At 41.9% G+C, this 16,474-nt stretch overlaps 1 protein-coding gene and 1 long non-coding RNA gene across 16 annotated transcripts in view; one reads left to right on the top strand and one right to left on the bottom strand.

Moving 5' to 3' along the window:
• SLC8A1 (solute carrier family 8 member A1) overlaps positions 1 to 16,474 on the bottom strand; it is a 364,284-nt gene that overhangs the window by 137,050 nt on the left and 210,760 nt on the right. The window lies entirely within an intron of this gene.
• On the top strand, positions 9,557 to 15,838 carry LOC115290124. Its single transcript, XR_003907970.1, has 3 exons — positions 9,557 to 9,816; positions 11,024 to 11,106; positions 15,510 to 15,838. It is a non-coding gene; the product is annotated as an uncharacterized LOC115290124 (long non-coding RNA).

Raw genomic sequence — 16,474 nt, 5'->3', positions numbered from 1 at the left:
GTCTTTTTTTCAAAACTGCAGGAGAATGATATTCCCAGGCTTCCTACTCTTCAGCTTGCAAGTCTGAATCCAATATGTCTATCACTATCTGAGAACCATGCCCACTCAGAGCAAGGTCCAAATTTTTCTCATCAGCCATATCCTAACTTAAAACTCCTAACCAAGGGCCCACAATAAGTTGATAATGAGGAGTTACTTTGTATCTCCTTTCTACCTGCGATTTTTAGGTTTGGGGTAAGGACCTTAAATAGCAAGGAGGGGAAAATAGAAACTACCTTGAAACCATTGGAAAGAAGTCAGCCCATTGCTTTCAGACACAAGAAAGTTCAAAGGCTGTGGAGAGTGGCGCCTGCCATTTGATCTTCCACCATCTTCTAGGACAAAATTTCTCAAGGGAACAGTTAGTAGAAGACAGCTTGGTCAATTACCAGCTTCATACCAAGACTATTCACAGATTCATGTATATTTCATACCACACCCTTCCCCTTGGATCATTCCACACTTTCACCACATCAGGCTAATGATGCTGGTTGCAGGTTGATGCCTATGGGTCACTATTTCCTGAATCAGTAAGCGCACCATATTCCACAAGTAGATTACGGATCAAATTAGTACTATGCTTCTACTAGACTATGCTTCTACTATGCTTTAAAAGACATGGCTAGCTCATCAGTAAGTGGCTTGAACTGGTATGCTGAAGGATGAAATATCCTGTCAAGGCTTATTTGTTAAGCCTTCTGGAAATTAAAGATGTACAACCAAAGGGCAATGGCTGAGGGTTTTTCTTGTTTGTGGTTTGTCTTGTGTATCAGCAAAGTTTGGGAATTCCGGTTGATCAGGTTTGCAAACAGGAGGGCAAAGTTGTTTAAAATAGAGTAAAAACAAAACAAAACAAAACAAAGAAAAGGAGGACTGAAGCTTCTACCACTGCTGATGTTGAAACACTTTCATTAACTGGAATATAAAACAGGAAAACAAAAGAGCAAGAGCTTTGCTGACATATTAATAAGACCCTCGATCCTTCCCCTGTAGGACAAAGACCATACTTGCTTGAGTCAACTAGATGAATCTTATGTCTCCACATAACTTCAGCTGTTACCCTTATCATTTGTAAGTAACAGAAGTAAAGGGACGTAGGCTGGGAGAATACACGAACTGATATCCTAGAAACTTAATAATATTTACTTAGTAAGTGAGCTCATAACACATACAATGACCAATTTTTTTCATTAGCATTTTCCTGTCATGTCACTTTCCTGCATGTGATGCTTTTCTTCTTTTCAAGTCCTGGACTTGCTTCTACTATTTCCAACCCAGAGAAAGACATGAAGTACTCAACACACAGAACTTGCTTACTTGCCCCCATTCAGTTGTAAGCTCTGTGAAATTTACATCGACCGTCTATCCCAGCAGCCATGGCAGTACCTGATGTGTCGAAGGTTTTCGGCAACTATTTGTGAAATGAGTGAATGAATGAAAAAAATGATAAAAGCTGTGACTTATTAAGCGCCTATTATGTTGTGGGGAATGCCAGGCATATTACTATCCATATTTTGAATTCTCATAACAACTCTACAAAGTAGATGTTTTTTGTCTTGTATTATAGGAGAAGAAACAGCTTCAGTAAATTTCAGGTGTGTGTCCAGTACCTCGGGAACTATTTGTACAGTGATGCCCTCCTGTGACAATCAGGGCCATTCCCACATATTTTCCTGAGTATACTGTGTCCAGTCAGCAGAATGGCCGGCAGAAGGCTGGTTAGTGACCACCTGCCTTTACTCTTGAGCACTTATGTCTTGGTCAATGGGATGGGAGGGAGAAGGAAAACACAATTATTGAATTGTGGTGGGTGTTTTACATATTTTATCACATTTAATCCTGAAAAAAACTTATCATGCTGATATTAGCAGTCTTATAATCAAATGAGCAATCAAAAGTTAGGAGAGATGAAGTGACATTCCTCAGACTCTAATCCATAGTCCACACACTATGGGTGCTAAAAACAAAGGTACTTGGGCTCTGCCTGATTCACTAAAGTGAAATTCCACAAAAACGAGGCCCCAGAACCTCCGCTGTGAACAACTCACGAGATGGCTCTAACAGCAACTAAAGTTTGAGAAGTGCTGGGCTACGACCAGCTGCCTCAAAATGCATATTCTTGGGGCAAGAAATTTTTCATGCACTCGCACAGCACTAGAAGCCAGATGTTCTATAAATGGAAGAAATGTCCCTTTAGCAAGCATTAGGGCTGCATTTGCAGCTCAGAATATGAAGAATGCCTTAGTACTCCCCATTAATGTTAATGGGAATCATGTGGCTAATTCTCTATATTCCATGCTGAAAAGTGTTCCCTTCAGAACCAGGGGAGGCTATATTTAATCAAACCATCTGGATTCCTATGCCCATGTATAAGGGCAGAAAATAGGTCACAGTGGGTAAGCTACTTTCTGGAAACAATTGCATTGTATCAGCAAACTCCAAAGTCCTGAACGGGCTCCTGCTCTCCTGCCTCTATCAATAAGTTACAGCCCTAGAGCTAAGAGGGGTCAGAGAAAGTCCAAAAGTTAAGGAGATGAAGTTTCAATAGCAAGACAACACATAAGGCAAATCATCCCCAAAAGATAAAACATGGAATAAACTTGTTGAAAGCAATCAACCTCCCCCAAATAACATAAGCTTAGAGAACAGCATGAATTAAGAAACACAATTTGGAGAGCATAGGAACTCCAGATATGAACTCATGATGTCCATCAGGTTTACAGTCACTCACATTCCCATGAAAACTATAAACCCTGAGAGAGTCAGACAACCTGGTGGAAAAGAGTAGTGAGCAATCACAAGGCTTTAAGGACTCAACTCTATTATTGGATATTTCTATTAAAATACAGAAGTTACAGAACGGGTGAGGAATCTTAAGGCAAGAAGAGGACTTACCAAGCTCAGTCTGGATATGAACCTGGGTCAGGTCTTGGAACAGAAATCTACTGATTACAATAGAGCATGAGGGCTGGTTGGTACGGGCTCAGCAGAATTTACAGGTTGTTACTCCCCATCACCACGTTGCCATTCAATTACTTCTTTAATTTTATTTACTTTGAGGGAGAAAGGGACAGAGAGCTAGGGAGGGGAAGAGGGGGCGTGGAGAGAGAGAAGCCTAAGCAGGCCCTGCACTGTCAGCACAGAGCCTGATGTGGGGCTTGAACTCCTAACCACCAGATCATGACCTGAGTTGAAATCAAGAGTCAGACACTTACCCGACTGAACCACCCAGGAGCCCCATGCCATTCAGTTATTTCTTAGGAGTCATTTTGACTGTTGCTCTTTGTAAAGCACCAAATAAACAGAGGCATGTGAAGGCTGAATACTGAATTCTCCCAAGGTGTGTGGCATGGGGGATGAATGGCATATCTTACACCATTTGCCTTTTGGTGTCTCTGAGAGCCTGAGGCTCCCTAACTTGGAGTCCCTAGACTAAAGCCCCTAGTCTACAGTGAGCGACTGAACAAAAACCCACATGATAAATGACTGGTGGGCTTTCAAGCCAGCACTTGTGGCGGTCATACCGTCCTGAGGCATTGGGAAGAAAGCAGAGCCCCATAATTACCATTACTGTGTTTTGGTGAAAATTAAAGAGCCCATTTTTTAATGCCAGAATCTCTTGACTTTCTCCATCCTAGGATCAAGAACCTCCAGCTCTAGCTTCAGATCCAAGGTGGTGCAGGAGGGTGTCTTCATTTTCTTTCCTGCTGTAACACATTCCCAAAATTTAGGGGCTTAAAACAACACAAATCTCTTATCTTACAGTTGTGTAGGTTGGAATCCTAACAGATATCACCCGCTTGAAATCAGGGTGTCCGCAAGGCTGTGCTCCTTTCTGGAGGCTCTAGGGGACAATCAGTTCCATTGCCTCTTCTACCTTCTAGAAGCCATACATATTCTTGGCTCATGGCCCCTTTCTCAGAGCCAGCAATACTGTGTCTCTTGGACCTTTCTTCCATAGTCACCTCTGCCTCTGACTCCAGACAAGGAAGGACCTCTGCTTCTAAGGACACATACAATTAGACTGGAACCACTGAGAAGTTCAGGATTAATTTTCCCATCTCAAGGCCCTTAACTTAATCACATCTGCCAAATCCCCTTTGCCAAGTCAGGTAGCACATTCACAGGTGCTGGGAATTGGGACATCTTTTTATGTGTGTGTTTTGGGGGGGGGCATTGTTCTGCCCATCACAGGAGTAAAAAGTGGTGAAGGAGAAGATTCTCAGAGAGTCAGAGGATCCTAGATAAGAAACCAGCTGGAGGGGGCACCTTTTGTGAGACTTCAGGTAGGTGTTATCTTTCCAGGACCCTTCACAATAGTTCAGGCTGGTTTTCCAAAGTCCCCCCTTTTTTAAAAAAATTACCTTCAGTGCTACTACTATCATTCTGGTCCATCCCTTCTCACCTGGATTATATGCTAATCCTTCCTCACTGGTCCCCTTTGGTCCTCCATGCAAATTTGCCCTGCCCCAAGCTGATTCTCCACACAGTAGCCAGAGTTATCCTTAAAAACTCTGTTCTATTATGTCATTTCCCTGTTAAAACATTGTAATACCTTTCTCTCACACTTACACCGAGACCCCCAGGCCCCTCACCATGGCCAACAGAGCCCTACCTGGCATGACGTAGGACTTCTCTCCAATCTGCTCTCACCCTACTGCCCCCCCACCCCCATCACTGGGTTCCAGCAGCGCTGTTTCTTTGTTGTTCCTCCAGCTCCCCAAGCCAGTTCTCACCTTGGCCCCTATGGTGCCCTTTGCCTGGAAGGGGCAACTCATATCTTTTCGTGGTTTGTTCCCACCCTTGTTTCCAGACCTAGATGAAATGTCCCCTCCTTAGAGAATTCTGACCACCCTCGCTCCCTGACCAACCCCTTCCTTCACTCTCTATCCCCGTAACTGAACATATTTTTTTATGTTTCATGTTCTTTACACTACCTGACATTACATTTTTTTTTTTGCCTGTTCTCCTTGTGAATTATCTGTCTCTGCCACCAGAATGCAGAAAGTTCCTGAGGGCAAAGAATTCCCATGAACCAAGAATAGTGCCTTGCATATCAGAGGCACCCAAATATTTGCTGAAAGAATGAATTCAGCACATATCTGTTGTGGACTAATTTTTGTGAAGGACACTATAATATATCTATGAAAGAGACAGACATGGTCTACCCTTTACCTGAGTTTCCCACTGATTTATTGTTTTTTCTGTCCAGAGTCAACTTCTACTGATGACCCAAGGTTATTTTTAATTTCCATTTCCATCTCATGGCTCTCCCCTGTCCTCATTCATTCTTTTATTCATTCATCTAATCAACATGTATTTATTTTGAGCACCTAAGCTAAATCCATAATAGGTCCCTATCCCTGAAATGAGAAGATTATCAGTTAAGGAGGTTACTTTTGCTGGTGGCCATGATGAAAAGCAGATATGCACACTCCCACTATTTTCTCCCTCCTCTAATCCTACCTACCTCCTCCGTTCTCATATAAATTCATTTGCAGACAAAGATGAAAGCATCTTAAAATGGCAATAGAGACTCCCTAGGTAATCAATGGATTTCAGTGATGTAAGAGTCAAGAGACACGATCCTGGCACCAACAATGCAAAGAATGTGCCATGTGGATGGAGTCAGGTTATGGTGTCTCTGAAGACCCAGCTATATGGGGCTAGAAGGCCACCCTGGTTTACCACTGGGCAAGTCAGAAGAGGTGTGCAATCCTAACTTCCAGCCCAGTCTAGGTGGCTGTGCACCAGGCATTGCCCTTCTAATATTTTCCACTCCTTATTCACCATTCTGCTTGCAATTTCTGTTTTTCCTACAGAACACATGCTAAGTAAGTGGCTCTAAACTAGCCTGAACTAATTTCAACCTTGAGCTCACTCTGCTGCCTGTGGCAAATCAGATTGGGGATACTGAGGCATGCCCTGTGTGTACTACAAGATGTGTGGTACATCAGTAGTTTGGGCTCTATGTGGGAAGATGCACATATTTCAATTACTCTTAATAATCAAGACGCATAAGGAGACGCTTTCTATAAACAGATAAACCAAGCAGAAGCTACACAAGGCACACAAATCCTAGTCCTGGTCACTAATTTGTGGGGCAGGGGGAAAGAGCTTGATGTCAGAAACTTTATTTTGAAGTACTCCACAAGAATAATTCTTTCCGGAAACATGTTTGTAATCCAAAGCACTCGTATATCGATCTTGAAATCGAATTTCAAAAACCACTGGCTCAGTTGTGATCATGTGACGTTCAGTGTCACATACTACTCAAATCGCTCATTTATCAAGTTAAACAAAAAAATTATTTGATTTATTTTTGATATATATTGAGAGAGACAGTGCAAGCAGGGGAGGGACAAAGAGAGAGGGAGATACAGAATCCAAAGCAGGCTCCAGGCTCTGAGCTAGCTGTCAGCACAGAGCCCATCATGGGGCTCGAATTCATGAATCCTGAGATTATGACCTGAGCCGAAGTCAGATGCTTAACCGACTGAGCCACCCAGGTGCTCCTCAAGTAATACTTTGTCAGAAATATTTGCTCGTCTTGTGGCATGCTCGCAGAACAAGTTACTCACAATCCAAGGTTTTACTGTACAAGCAATGTAGAAAGTCACAAAGTACTTTACAGGGTATCCGAAATTTGATGCTATATTAGTTCTCATAAGGACTAATAAGGGCTAAGCAAAACCTTATACTTTGAAAGCAGGCTCAGTAATCAGAAAGTAACTAAATACATTTGTTAAATAACACCTTAGCATTTCGAGGTCAGTCTGAACTTTTCCTCTGTCTGCTTTAATGCTTCAGGATGGGGTGAAGTTCCTAAGTCATTCATTCAGGGACACTCACACAGTAAAGAGGAGGCAGAAGAAATAGTTAATGTGTCATGTTCCTCTCTTCCTTTCAGCTCGGTTGGCAGACGTCTCCTGTCTTGGCCAGAGTGCAGAGAGGGGGTCCTGCTTCTCTGCAGGGCTCTGTGTCTCCCAGGACCGCTGGGTGTCACTACTCAGGCAACAGTCTGCGTACCTCTCTTATGGTCCTGCCCTTCAGCCTCTTATAAAGAAAGCACCACGCTGCTGCTTCTAGATCCTTTAGTTACATTCGCACATTTCCTTCACCGAGTAGTCTCGGAGGAGAAGACCTTGGAGGATGTGGGGCAGTCCTTCCGGATGGAAGAGTCTAGACGCCTCTACCTTCCCAGCCATTTGCCTCCTGTGATGACAGTCACATATTGTCATCCACCAAAGAAACCCAGGGCATGGCAGCTTACGTGAACAACCCCATCTACGTGTATTGATTTATCCAGATTTGCTTGTTATGTAAATAAACATAATTTCTAGGATTAAACATAAACTAGTAACACCAAAGCTAGGCTGTCTGGCTTCTATGCTAAGGGGCTATGGAAACTGTGCCTCAACACTTTCCAACCACAGCCACATGAAAAGCCACAGAGTGGAACTGTCTGGAAGACAAGAATATCAGAGAGACTGAGGGACTCTGTGTGGGGGAGGATGTGATCAAGAGACGGGAAACTTTCCTGACCACTTGACTTTATAAATGCTCCTTAATCAGTTTTGCAAAAGACTTGGTAATGACACAGGCATATCAGCAGGCTTCTCTGTGCGCTTTAGGGAATCCAGATATAGGGGTTTTTGCTCTTTTCATCAGAAAACTAATTTCACTACTGACAGCAAATCAAAATGCTACATGGCCCCCTCAATAAATATAAATGACTATACGTTACATACCTCTTACACTTACAAAAACTGAAAATACTCCTACATTTAATCTGATTGTTCTGAGTGGAGACTGGCCTAGCAAAAGGTCCCTCTATAAATGGACAAGAGTTGAAGCTGTGTCAGGCGTCAACCATTTGGTTTTTCCTTTATATTAAATTGAGGCTATATATAGACATGAAGTTATAATGGCACAAAGTGCCTGTTTTCCATAAGCAGTCAGTAGACTCTAAAAATAAGAATTCATTCCTTTCTTTACTGAGAAAGTGCATCCAAGCAGAGGCATTTTTATTTAATATACCAGAGTTAATCAAATCAGCATCGAAATATGTGGCAAATGGCTGAATTCCCCAATATTACCTTATTTTAAGTGGACTAGGAAATACATACTCATGTTTTATCAGTAGAGCACATTATGATCAGGTTGAAACTACTGTATTACAGTTTTTATTGTCTTGGAATGAGTGAACAGAATGTAGAATCTGTCCATGCCACTAAACCGACCTACCACTAAGTCACTGATGCTGACCATGAGGTACCTACCTTCTGAAAAGTCATGCGACTCAAGTTGTTATCTGAGCAAAGGAGAGAACCATTTTATGTTAAGGATCCACAGAGCTGGCCGCCAACGACCAAAGTCACTCCAACCTTAAAAAGAGTATACAAGTTGTTGCAAATAAGTCAGTCTACTTATTGTGGAGATAATTCTTAAAGTTAACTTCCAAAAGCAACAAATTCAATGTTGGTTGGGGTAGACCCTGCTTTTTATCCACAGTAGCAGAATGTCTGGAAGTCTGGAAGGAGAAAAGGACCTTAAGTCAGAGGCCTGGGTTCAAGGCCTTTCTGGTCATTCAGCTTTGATGTAAGTTTGGGTAGACTGCTGTCCTCCGTAACCTGATTTTCCTTAGATTAAAAAAACCTACTAGCGTTGGGCACCTGGGCAGCTCACTCGGGTAAGCGTGTGACTCTTGATTTTGGCTCAGGTCATCATCTCACACTTTGTGATGTTGAGCCCCTCATCCAGGCTCTGCGCTGACAGTGTGGAGCCTGTTTGGGATGTTCTCTCTCTCCTCTCTCTGCCCCTCTCCTGCTCTCACACTCTCTCTTTCTCTCAAAATAAATAAATACGCTTAAAACAAAAACAAAATAACCCTAGCACAACCTAACACTGTCTACCTCGAAAGGCTGTTGTGAGGATCACATGGGATCATTATGTGAAAAGTGCTTTGTAAAGTGAGAAATACTCTAATAAGGCAGGGCACTGGGCCATCCACGCTGGAGTCTGGGTGTTCTGCAGGGAGCTCAGCCTGGATAGAGCTGGGGTGAGGGGTACCGAGAGGGATGCGCTAACTTCTCTGCCTGATAGTTACCTCCTTCAAGCTGTGGAGGCTGAATGCCCTCGGGCTGGACCTGCGCACAGCGCACAGCGGGTGCAGTCAGCCTGTGAACTCCGCCCCCATAGCTTCTGTTACCTTCCTGAGAGCTGACCGAGCCCCAGGGCTTCTCTCTTCTCACTTATGAACGGATCTCTACCGCTGTCGTAAAAATCAAACAGGTAAAAGCTGGTCTCAATTGTGCCAACTTGATGGCTTTATATTGGCAAATCTGGCACATGTTTGGGAAGTTTACCTTTGAGAGCTAATTAGCAGCTGCTTTCCCTTCGCGTCACATTCCTGCACCTGTTCTAAAGCCAGCGCGAGGAGAAGAGGGAGCGGAGAGCAACGGACGTGCCCCCTGATCTTCAGGGCCTCCCTTTGTGACTATCTGTTCCTTAAGCGGAGGTCTTTATAAGAGAAGCCTGTTCCGCTGGTTCAGCATGTGGTGAAGACCCAGGATACAACACTGAGATTATGTTCCCCTTCACGTCTCCGAGGCTTTATGAGACAGTGGGTGAAAACAAAAGAGCCTTAAACAGATTTGATGCATTTTCCTCACTTCAGACAATGTCCATTCCTTACCCGTTATTCTCTAGCCAAGAGCAAAAACATACCAGCTCATTCTTTCTTTGTGGACACTGTGGAATTCAACTTGTATCAAGGTCAGCAGAGTGGATAATATAAAATATTCAGGGACGGGTCTGGTGAAGAACAGGGCTTCCTTTCTTGGTCTTACTCAGTACGTTGATAATTTTAGGAAACTACTACTTTGTTACCCTTTCTTTTTTTAATTTTTAACACTTATTTATTATTGAGAGACAGAGAGAGACAAAGCATGAACAGGGGAGGGGCAGAGAAAGGTGGAGACACAGAATTTTAAGCAGGCTCCAGACTCTGAGCTGTCAGCACAGAGTCCGACACGGGGCTCGAACTCATAACCCGGGAGATCCATGACCTGAGCTGAAGTTGGGATGCTTAACCGACTGAGCCACCTCGGCGCCCCACTTTGTTAACGTTTCAAAATGCATTTTAAACAAGTCATTGTTTTTATTGGACCTCTTTATTCCAAAGTGCAAAAAATTTTTTTTTCTCTGCTTTGTTTATACTAGGCATTTTCCATGAAAGTGATTCACTTAGAGGATTTATTCTGGACACTGTCAATGCCCAACTTACACTGAGAATTTTATGGGGGAAGGTTAACCTTTTGTGGTGGTTCAGTTTAGAATGGTTATTTTGAGTGAAATGGTTTACGTTATAAAGTCTAGACAGTGAGGTTCTACCCAGTGGCCTCAAGTTATTCAACTAAAAACCATGTGACACATAAATTAAAAATCAGCGATGGAATCCTGCTGCATGAACATCACAGCACAGGGTTCAAGGGTAGAGGAAGACGGAGCTAATATAACAAAGTATAAACGGTTTATGCTGTTAATAACGATGACACATCTAGGCATATTCTGATTCTATTACTACCACTCACTAGCTTTGTTACTCTGACAAGTGGCTTTCTCTCTCTGCGCCTCATTCGTAGCTTGTTTTTATGTTTAAAAGAGGGATAGTAATAGTAGCTACCTCTGAAGTTGTCATGAAAATTAAATGAAATAATCGCTGCAAAGTACTTAGCACAGTGTCTGTACTATTGTCAATACTCAGCGAACATGAGCTCTAGTATGATCAGTAATATTCATTTGAGCACATGGATAAATAAAAAAGAAAAAAGAATGAGTACAACAATAAGCAGGTCTACTGTTTACTATATGCTAGGCATTGTCCTAAATATATACAAGCATTATATCTATTAACATATTTCATTCTAATGCCAACTATATAAGGTAGCTATGTTATTACATTATTATCTTCATTGTACAGACAGGGAAAGCAAGGAGCAGAAAGGCAAAGTGACGTGCCCAAGTCTCCATGACGGAGCTAGGATTTGGCCAAGCAATCTGCAGGTACCTCAGTGTTTACTGAAATTAGTTAGCACATTGTTGTGTTTATAATCTTGTTTATTACCTCACTAGTTTCTGTCTTTTAAAATATACAATGGTTGGGGCACCTGAGTGGCTCAGTCCATTAAGCATCTGACTGCGGCTCAGGTCATGAACTCACAGTTTGTGAGTGAGCCCCGTTTCGAGCGGCTCTGTGCTGACAGCTCAGAGCCTAGAGCCTGCTTCAGATTCTGGTCTCCCTCTCCCTCTCTGCCCCTCCCCTACTTTCCCTCTGTCCCTCAAAAATAAACATTAAAAAACTTAAAAATATATATGTAGTGGTTATTTTATAGCAGCCATCAGCTCTCTAATTTATTTACTTATATCTCTCAAAACAAAGGCATCACAAAATGATGATGCAGGGAAATTGGAGTTACGCTGTGTATTATTGATTCACATGTGGGGAACAAAAAGTATGTCATGCCAAATGTGGGCAAAGCAATATACTTTCGGTGTTGGAGAATGAGATCTGGGGTTTAAGGGCCCATTTTTATCTATCTCTAATTTTTCTTATGAGGCATAAATTGATAGGATGCCTGGCTTTATGACAAGGTGGCCCTTTACCTCCTCTTTTTGTTCTGTATATTGAGCTCCAATTCTGTAACCAATGCCCACACAAGAAAACAGAACCCCCTACCTGACACTGGAACTCTTAAAACTCTTGTACAATTTCATCAATATTCCTTTTTTATAGTTTTTTCCCCTTCTTATGTTATAATGATTTCCCCTGTACATTTTTTTTAACTTGTCTTCTAAGCCCAGATGCTTAAATATTGGTTGCCCTGGGTCTTAATGGTTACTCCAGAGTCATGGAATTTTAAATTTGATCTCAGACTTTTAAGATGTGACAGCTTGATTATTTTACAAGGCCCAAACCCTGAATCAAGTCTGTAATTTTAAGAATCGAAACAGTTTTCCCACTGATGTAGACATTTTGAAATGTGTGGTCCACAGCTATTTATGAGTGGTTTACAGCTGTTGTCTCTTTGTGCCCGAGATCACGGAGAGTCCGGGGCTGATGTTCCTGGGACTGCAATTAATTTAGCTCTCATTTGAGACAGCTTTTCCTTCAAATATCAGCTTTTGGCTCTCTTACTGTAGCCTCACGGCATTCAGGCATTCACAGGGCACTTGGACAATTTAGCGATGATCTATAATCCAGGCTTCTAAAATGAGTGACTTATTCAAATGCCAGTGAAACAGAAAATGACTCTTGGATACGAAAAAAAAAAAAAAAGCAAGTGCTAACAACTGAGAAAACAATTACATAAACTAGTGTGAGGGGTAGGTCACTTTAACATAAGGAGATGTGATTAATACAATACTTTTGGGCATCATGATATCTGAGACTCAATGCAACGATTCCTAATGTTGTCATTGAGGAACAAAGGAAGGCTCTTCAGGGCAAACTTACTGGTTTTTTATTGCACTTGGACATGATTTGGGAAGTGTTCCATCAGATTCCATGTTTGATAGGGCCTGACACCCCGTATCCCAAGTGCACTGGAAATCCTATTCCAGTGCTTCTTCTAAGGGAAAAAAAAATCACTGTATCAGCCTTGAGAATGGGATGAACCTACAGTTCACAAAGTAAAATCTGTCACTTTGGGTGAAAAATTGACACATCTTGGGTTTGGGCTTTAACATGCCTCCAATGTGCGGACTTCACTAAAAAGCTCTAGATCTTGACCCTCCTATTGCTTGCATTTGCTTTTAGTCTTTGATCACTTATGCTTCAAGTCCCCTATATTAACATTTTACCCCTTATTTTCCTTATCTATAATATTGTGGTAATAATACCATGGGATCGTTATAAGCATTAAAGTCACTTATATTTGTAAAATGTTAGGATTATGTCAGGCATAGAGAAAACACTGTATAAATGTTTGATTATAAGAATTGTTCCCTGCTTTTCTATTTTGACAAAAAATAATCTGATGAATATATAATTGTATCTGTGTATGTCAGACCATGCAGACCATATGATACTTGAAATCATGGAATCCATTTTTTTTTTTAAGAATGAAACATTTCTGATTTGCAAATTCTGGAGAGCACTGAATTCTGTATTGAAAAGTTGGAGGAGGACAATAAAGAATTGGAAATTTTAGATTTTTGGATATTGGCTGCAGCTTTTTAGGATTCTCTCTGGCCCATGTAAATTGGAAAAGCAGGCGTGAATACTGACAGTGTAAACCTGATGAAAATACGACTCTAAATATGAATGTCTGCTATTATAAATGAAACTAGTGATAATAAAGCTTGAGGAAATAAACATTTAGAAAATAGCAGGTTATTTTCTCTTCCTTAAAAGTCCTGAAATTTAAATTTCACCATGCATGGTCACAGGATAAAACATCTGTTCTAATGGAAAAATAACAAAAAATCCATTTCTGAAAAGCCCCACAGAGAATTTTTCACATGAGTAGATGGAAATATGTATTCCATTTTTAGATAACTACTCGTTCTTGATGTAAAAAAAATTGATGGTTAACAAAACACAAATATCACATTTGCTTCAATCACGAAAGTCTAATAAGCACCAGAGTTGCAAAACCATCATGCTTAATGAATTTCTTCATTTATTCATTCTTTCCTTTTGAGAAGTGAATGACATCCAGGCACTGGGAATGTTGAAATAAAAAAATCAGTCCCTGCTCTTCAGAGTTCACACTTTAGCCAGGAAAGTCAGACACCAACCAATGAAAAGATGATGTTATTAGCTCTGCCATAGAGATAAACCCAGGAGTGACCTGAGAAGGGACAAGCAATCCAGATCAGCAGGATCCGGAAAAGCTCCTAAGAAGAGGTGACATCTGAATGGTGTCTCTGAAGGCACTCTGAGGACAGACAGCCAGGCAGAGGTTCTCTAGGCAAAGAGGAATGATTTGTGCAAAGGCAGAGATGGGTAAAAGTGCATTAATCAACTTCATACACAGCACCTCAGCGTGTTGCCTATATTTCTGTTAGTATGAATCTTACGCCTATTTTTATTGATTTACATGTCGCCCTTGGCAGGCAGTCAACTCTCAGAAATGGGCAGATCCATCTCCGTCCTTCCTATTTTGTCTTGTACTTACAACTTGCCAGCGTAGGTTTGATGCAATGAACAAACGAATTACTGTGAAGTTTACTAAGATCATCTGTGAAATATACACTTCACGAAAACATCCACTGATCCACTCATTGACAAGGGCAACTCCTGGGGTTTTGCAAACATGGCCCCCTTCCTGGGGCAGGGACAAGTCTTTAGTCTTTTCAAAGAATCTCATCCCCAGGACATTTTTGTGGTCATGTGGACAAAGGGTCTGGGAAATGCGCTCTCAGATGGCATGGCTGGAATGAGGAATGGGAACAGTTTTGCCTTCTACACAGTTTCTGGAAAAGGCAAAAAGAGAAAAAAAAAAAAAGTCTGTGGGTCAGCATTCCCAGTGCCTGAGTTGAAAGGTGCTATAAACAGGGACAAGTCTGATAGACCATGTCCACCCCGGCCCCATGCCAAGAATAGCTACAGGGTGGCAGATCAAATCAGCCAGGGCCGGTGAGCTCTGGAGTCCCAGACTCCCCGACTTGGGAGTCCCAACCAGCATTTGTGAAAGTCGCTCTGAAGAGACAGCCATCTTCCCAGGCACAAGCAGGGTCCTGGCCAGGTCCCACGCAGAAGGATGTTCATTTCAGAGCAGAAACAGGGCTCTGCTCCCTTCGGGCAACTTACAAAGGAAGCCTTTAAGTATCTGGAGCTGGGAATTTCTGGAAAGAGGGAGGCCTATCATCTAAACCTGAGCTCTTTTTTATAAAAGGAAGTAAAGCAGAGAACAGCGATTATTTCCATGCCAGTTCTCAGGGGGAATTTCTATAGCCAGAATCCGCTAATGAAGGTTATTAAAGGTAAATGTTCCCTGATCCTCAGGAAGTGGTTTTTCATCCTGGTGCTTTTTAGGCTTTGTCTTCACTTGAATTCTGGGTAGAATAAAGCCCTCCTGGATTCATCCTAATCTAATACTTAAAGTGGGTGATTGGCAGGAGTCTGTTTCTTCTAAATATTGTGGTAATGGAAGAGTCACTCTTGGCTTCGACTCTTCAACCTCACAAATAGAAAAGTACAGTTTTAAGACTAAAACTGGTACAGCTGCTTTTTTTCCTTTTAACAATAAAAAGAATACAATGCAATAAAATGCCACTGTTCCTGTTTTTCTTTTTTCCTTCTTCTTCTAGGGTATTTATTTTTCTTACCTAATTCCGAAGCATGCTGGGAAATCTAACTGCAGCGGAAAGGCAATGTTCTGTAAATCCTTAAGATTAGGGTAGTAGCATGGAGTAATTTCTGATCCGGGATAAACTCCACTAATCAGTTTTCTTACCCCCAGGTACAAAACACAGTAAAGCCAACCAACATTTGAAAGAGCAGAGAACAGGTGTTACAGCTGCCCGATGAAGTCTTTTTCACACTCAGCAGAGGGTAAAGACTGCGTCTTCTGTATCTCTATGCTAGCCAGAACATCGAGTGTCATAGCATGAGCAAACATAATGCTTACTGAAACGCAAAGGCTGTCTACTTTTGAAGTCTGTGTACGTACATTTGTTCATGCACTGGGGCACATACAGGCTGCTAAACTTATTATTATCCAAGATTAAAAAATATAAATGGAAACTGAACAACTTTGCTTCCAAGAGACCTTCCTCCCACCAACTGCAATGCTAGGTGAGATGTATCTGTTTCATTTTCATGCCCTTCTTTGTTTGATTTGGTCTAGTACCAAAAGAAAACTATGTGACAGCTTTGAGGGGAGCAGGGAGGTCCTGTTCTTGCTGCAATCAGTTACCGGGAATTTATTTATTTTTAAAAATTTTAATATTTATTTATTTATTTTGAGAGAAGACAGGGAGCATGAGCAGGGTAGGGACAGAAGAGCAGGAGAGACAATTTCAAGCAGGCTCCAAACTGCCAGCACAGAGCTGGACGCGGGGCTCGAACTCAGACTGCAAGATTGTGACCTGAGCTGAAACCCAGAGTAGGATGCTTAACAGACTGAGCTTCCCAGGAGCCCCTACCAGGAATTTTAAAAAGGAACATCCTCTTCCCTGTGTTCAGTCCTGCCTAGTAATAAAGAACAGCTATTAAAAGTATCCAAACATTGGCTGCAAAGGGAGTCTGACCTCTGAGCCAGTTTAAACCCAAACAGATGCAAACATCTTTCCCCCATCCCTGACTATGTCCCTCCCCCACCGGAATATTGAAAACCCTAGAGTTAGCCTTATGATTATTTATTTTTTGTCGATGCAGAGATGGCCTGAACATATTCTTGATGCATCCTGTCTCACGAAAGCTTCT

This window comes from Suricata suricatta, chromosome 4, assembly GCF_006229205.1.
Source record: "Suricata suricatta isolate VVHF042 chromosome 4, meerkat_22Aug2017_6uvM2_HiC, whole genome shotgun sequence".
Classification (NCBI taxonomy): domain Eukaryota; kingdom Metazoa; phylum Chordata; class Mammalia; order Carnivora; family Herpestidae; genus Suricata; species Suricata suricatta.
Note: the sequence above shows the minus strand (reverse complement) of the source record. Positions and strands in the feature narration are given on the sequence as shown.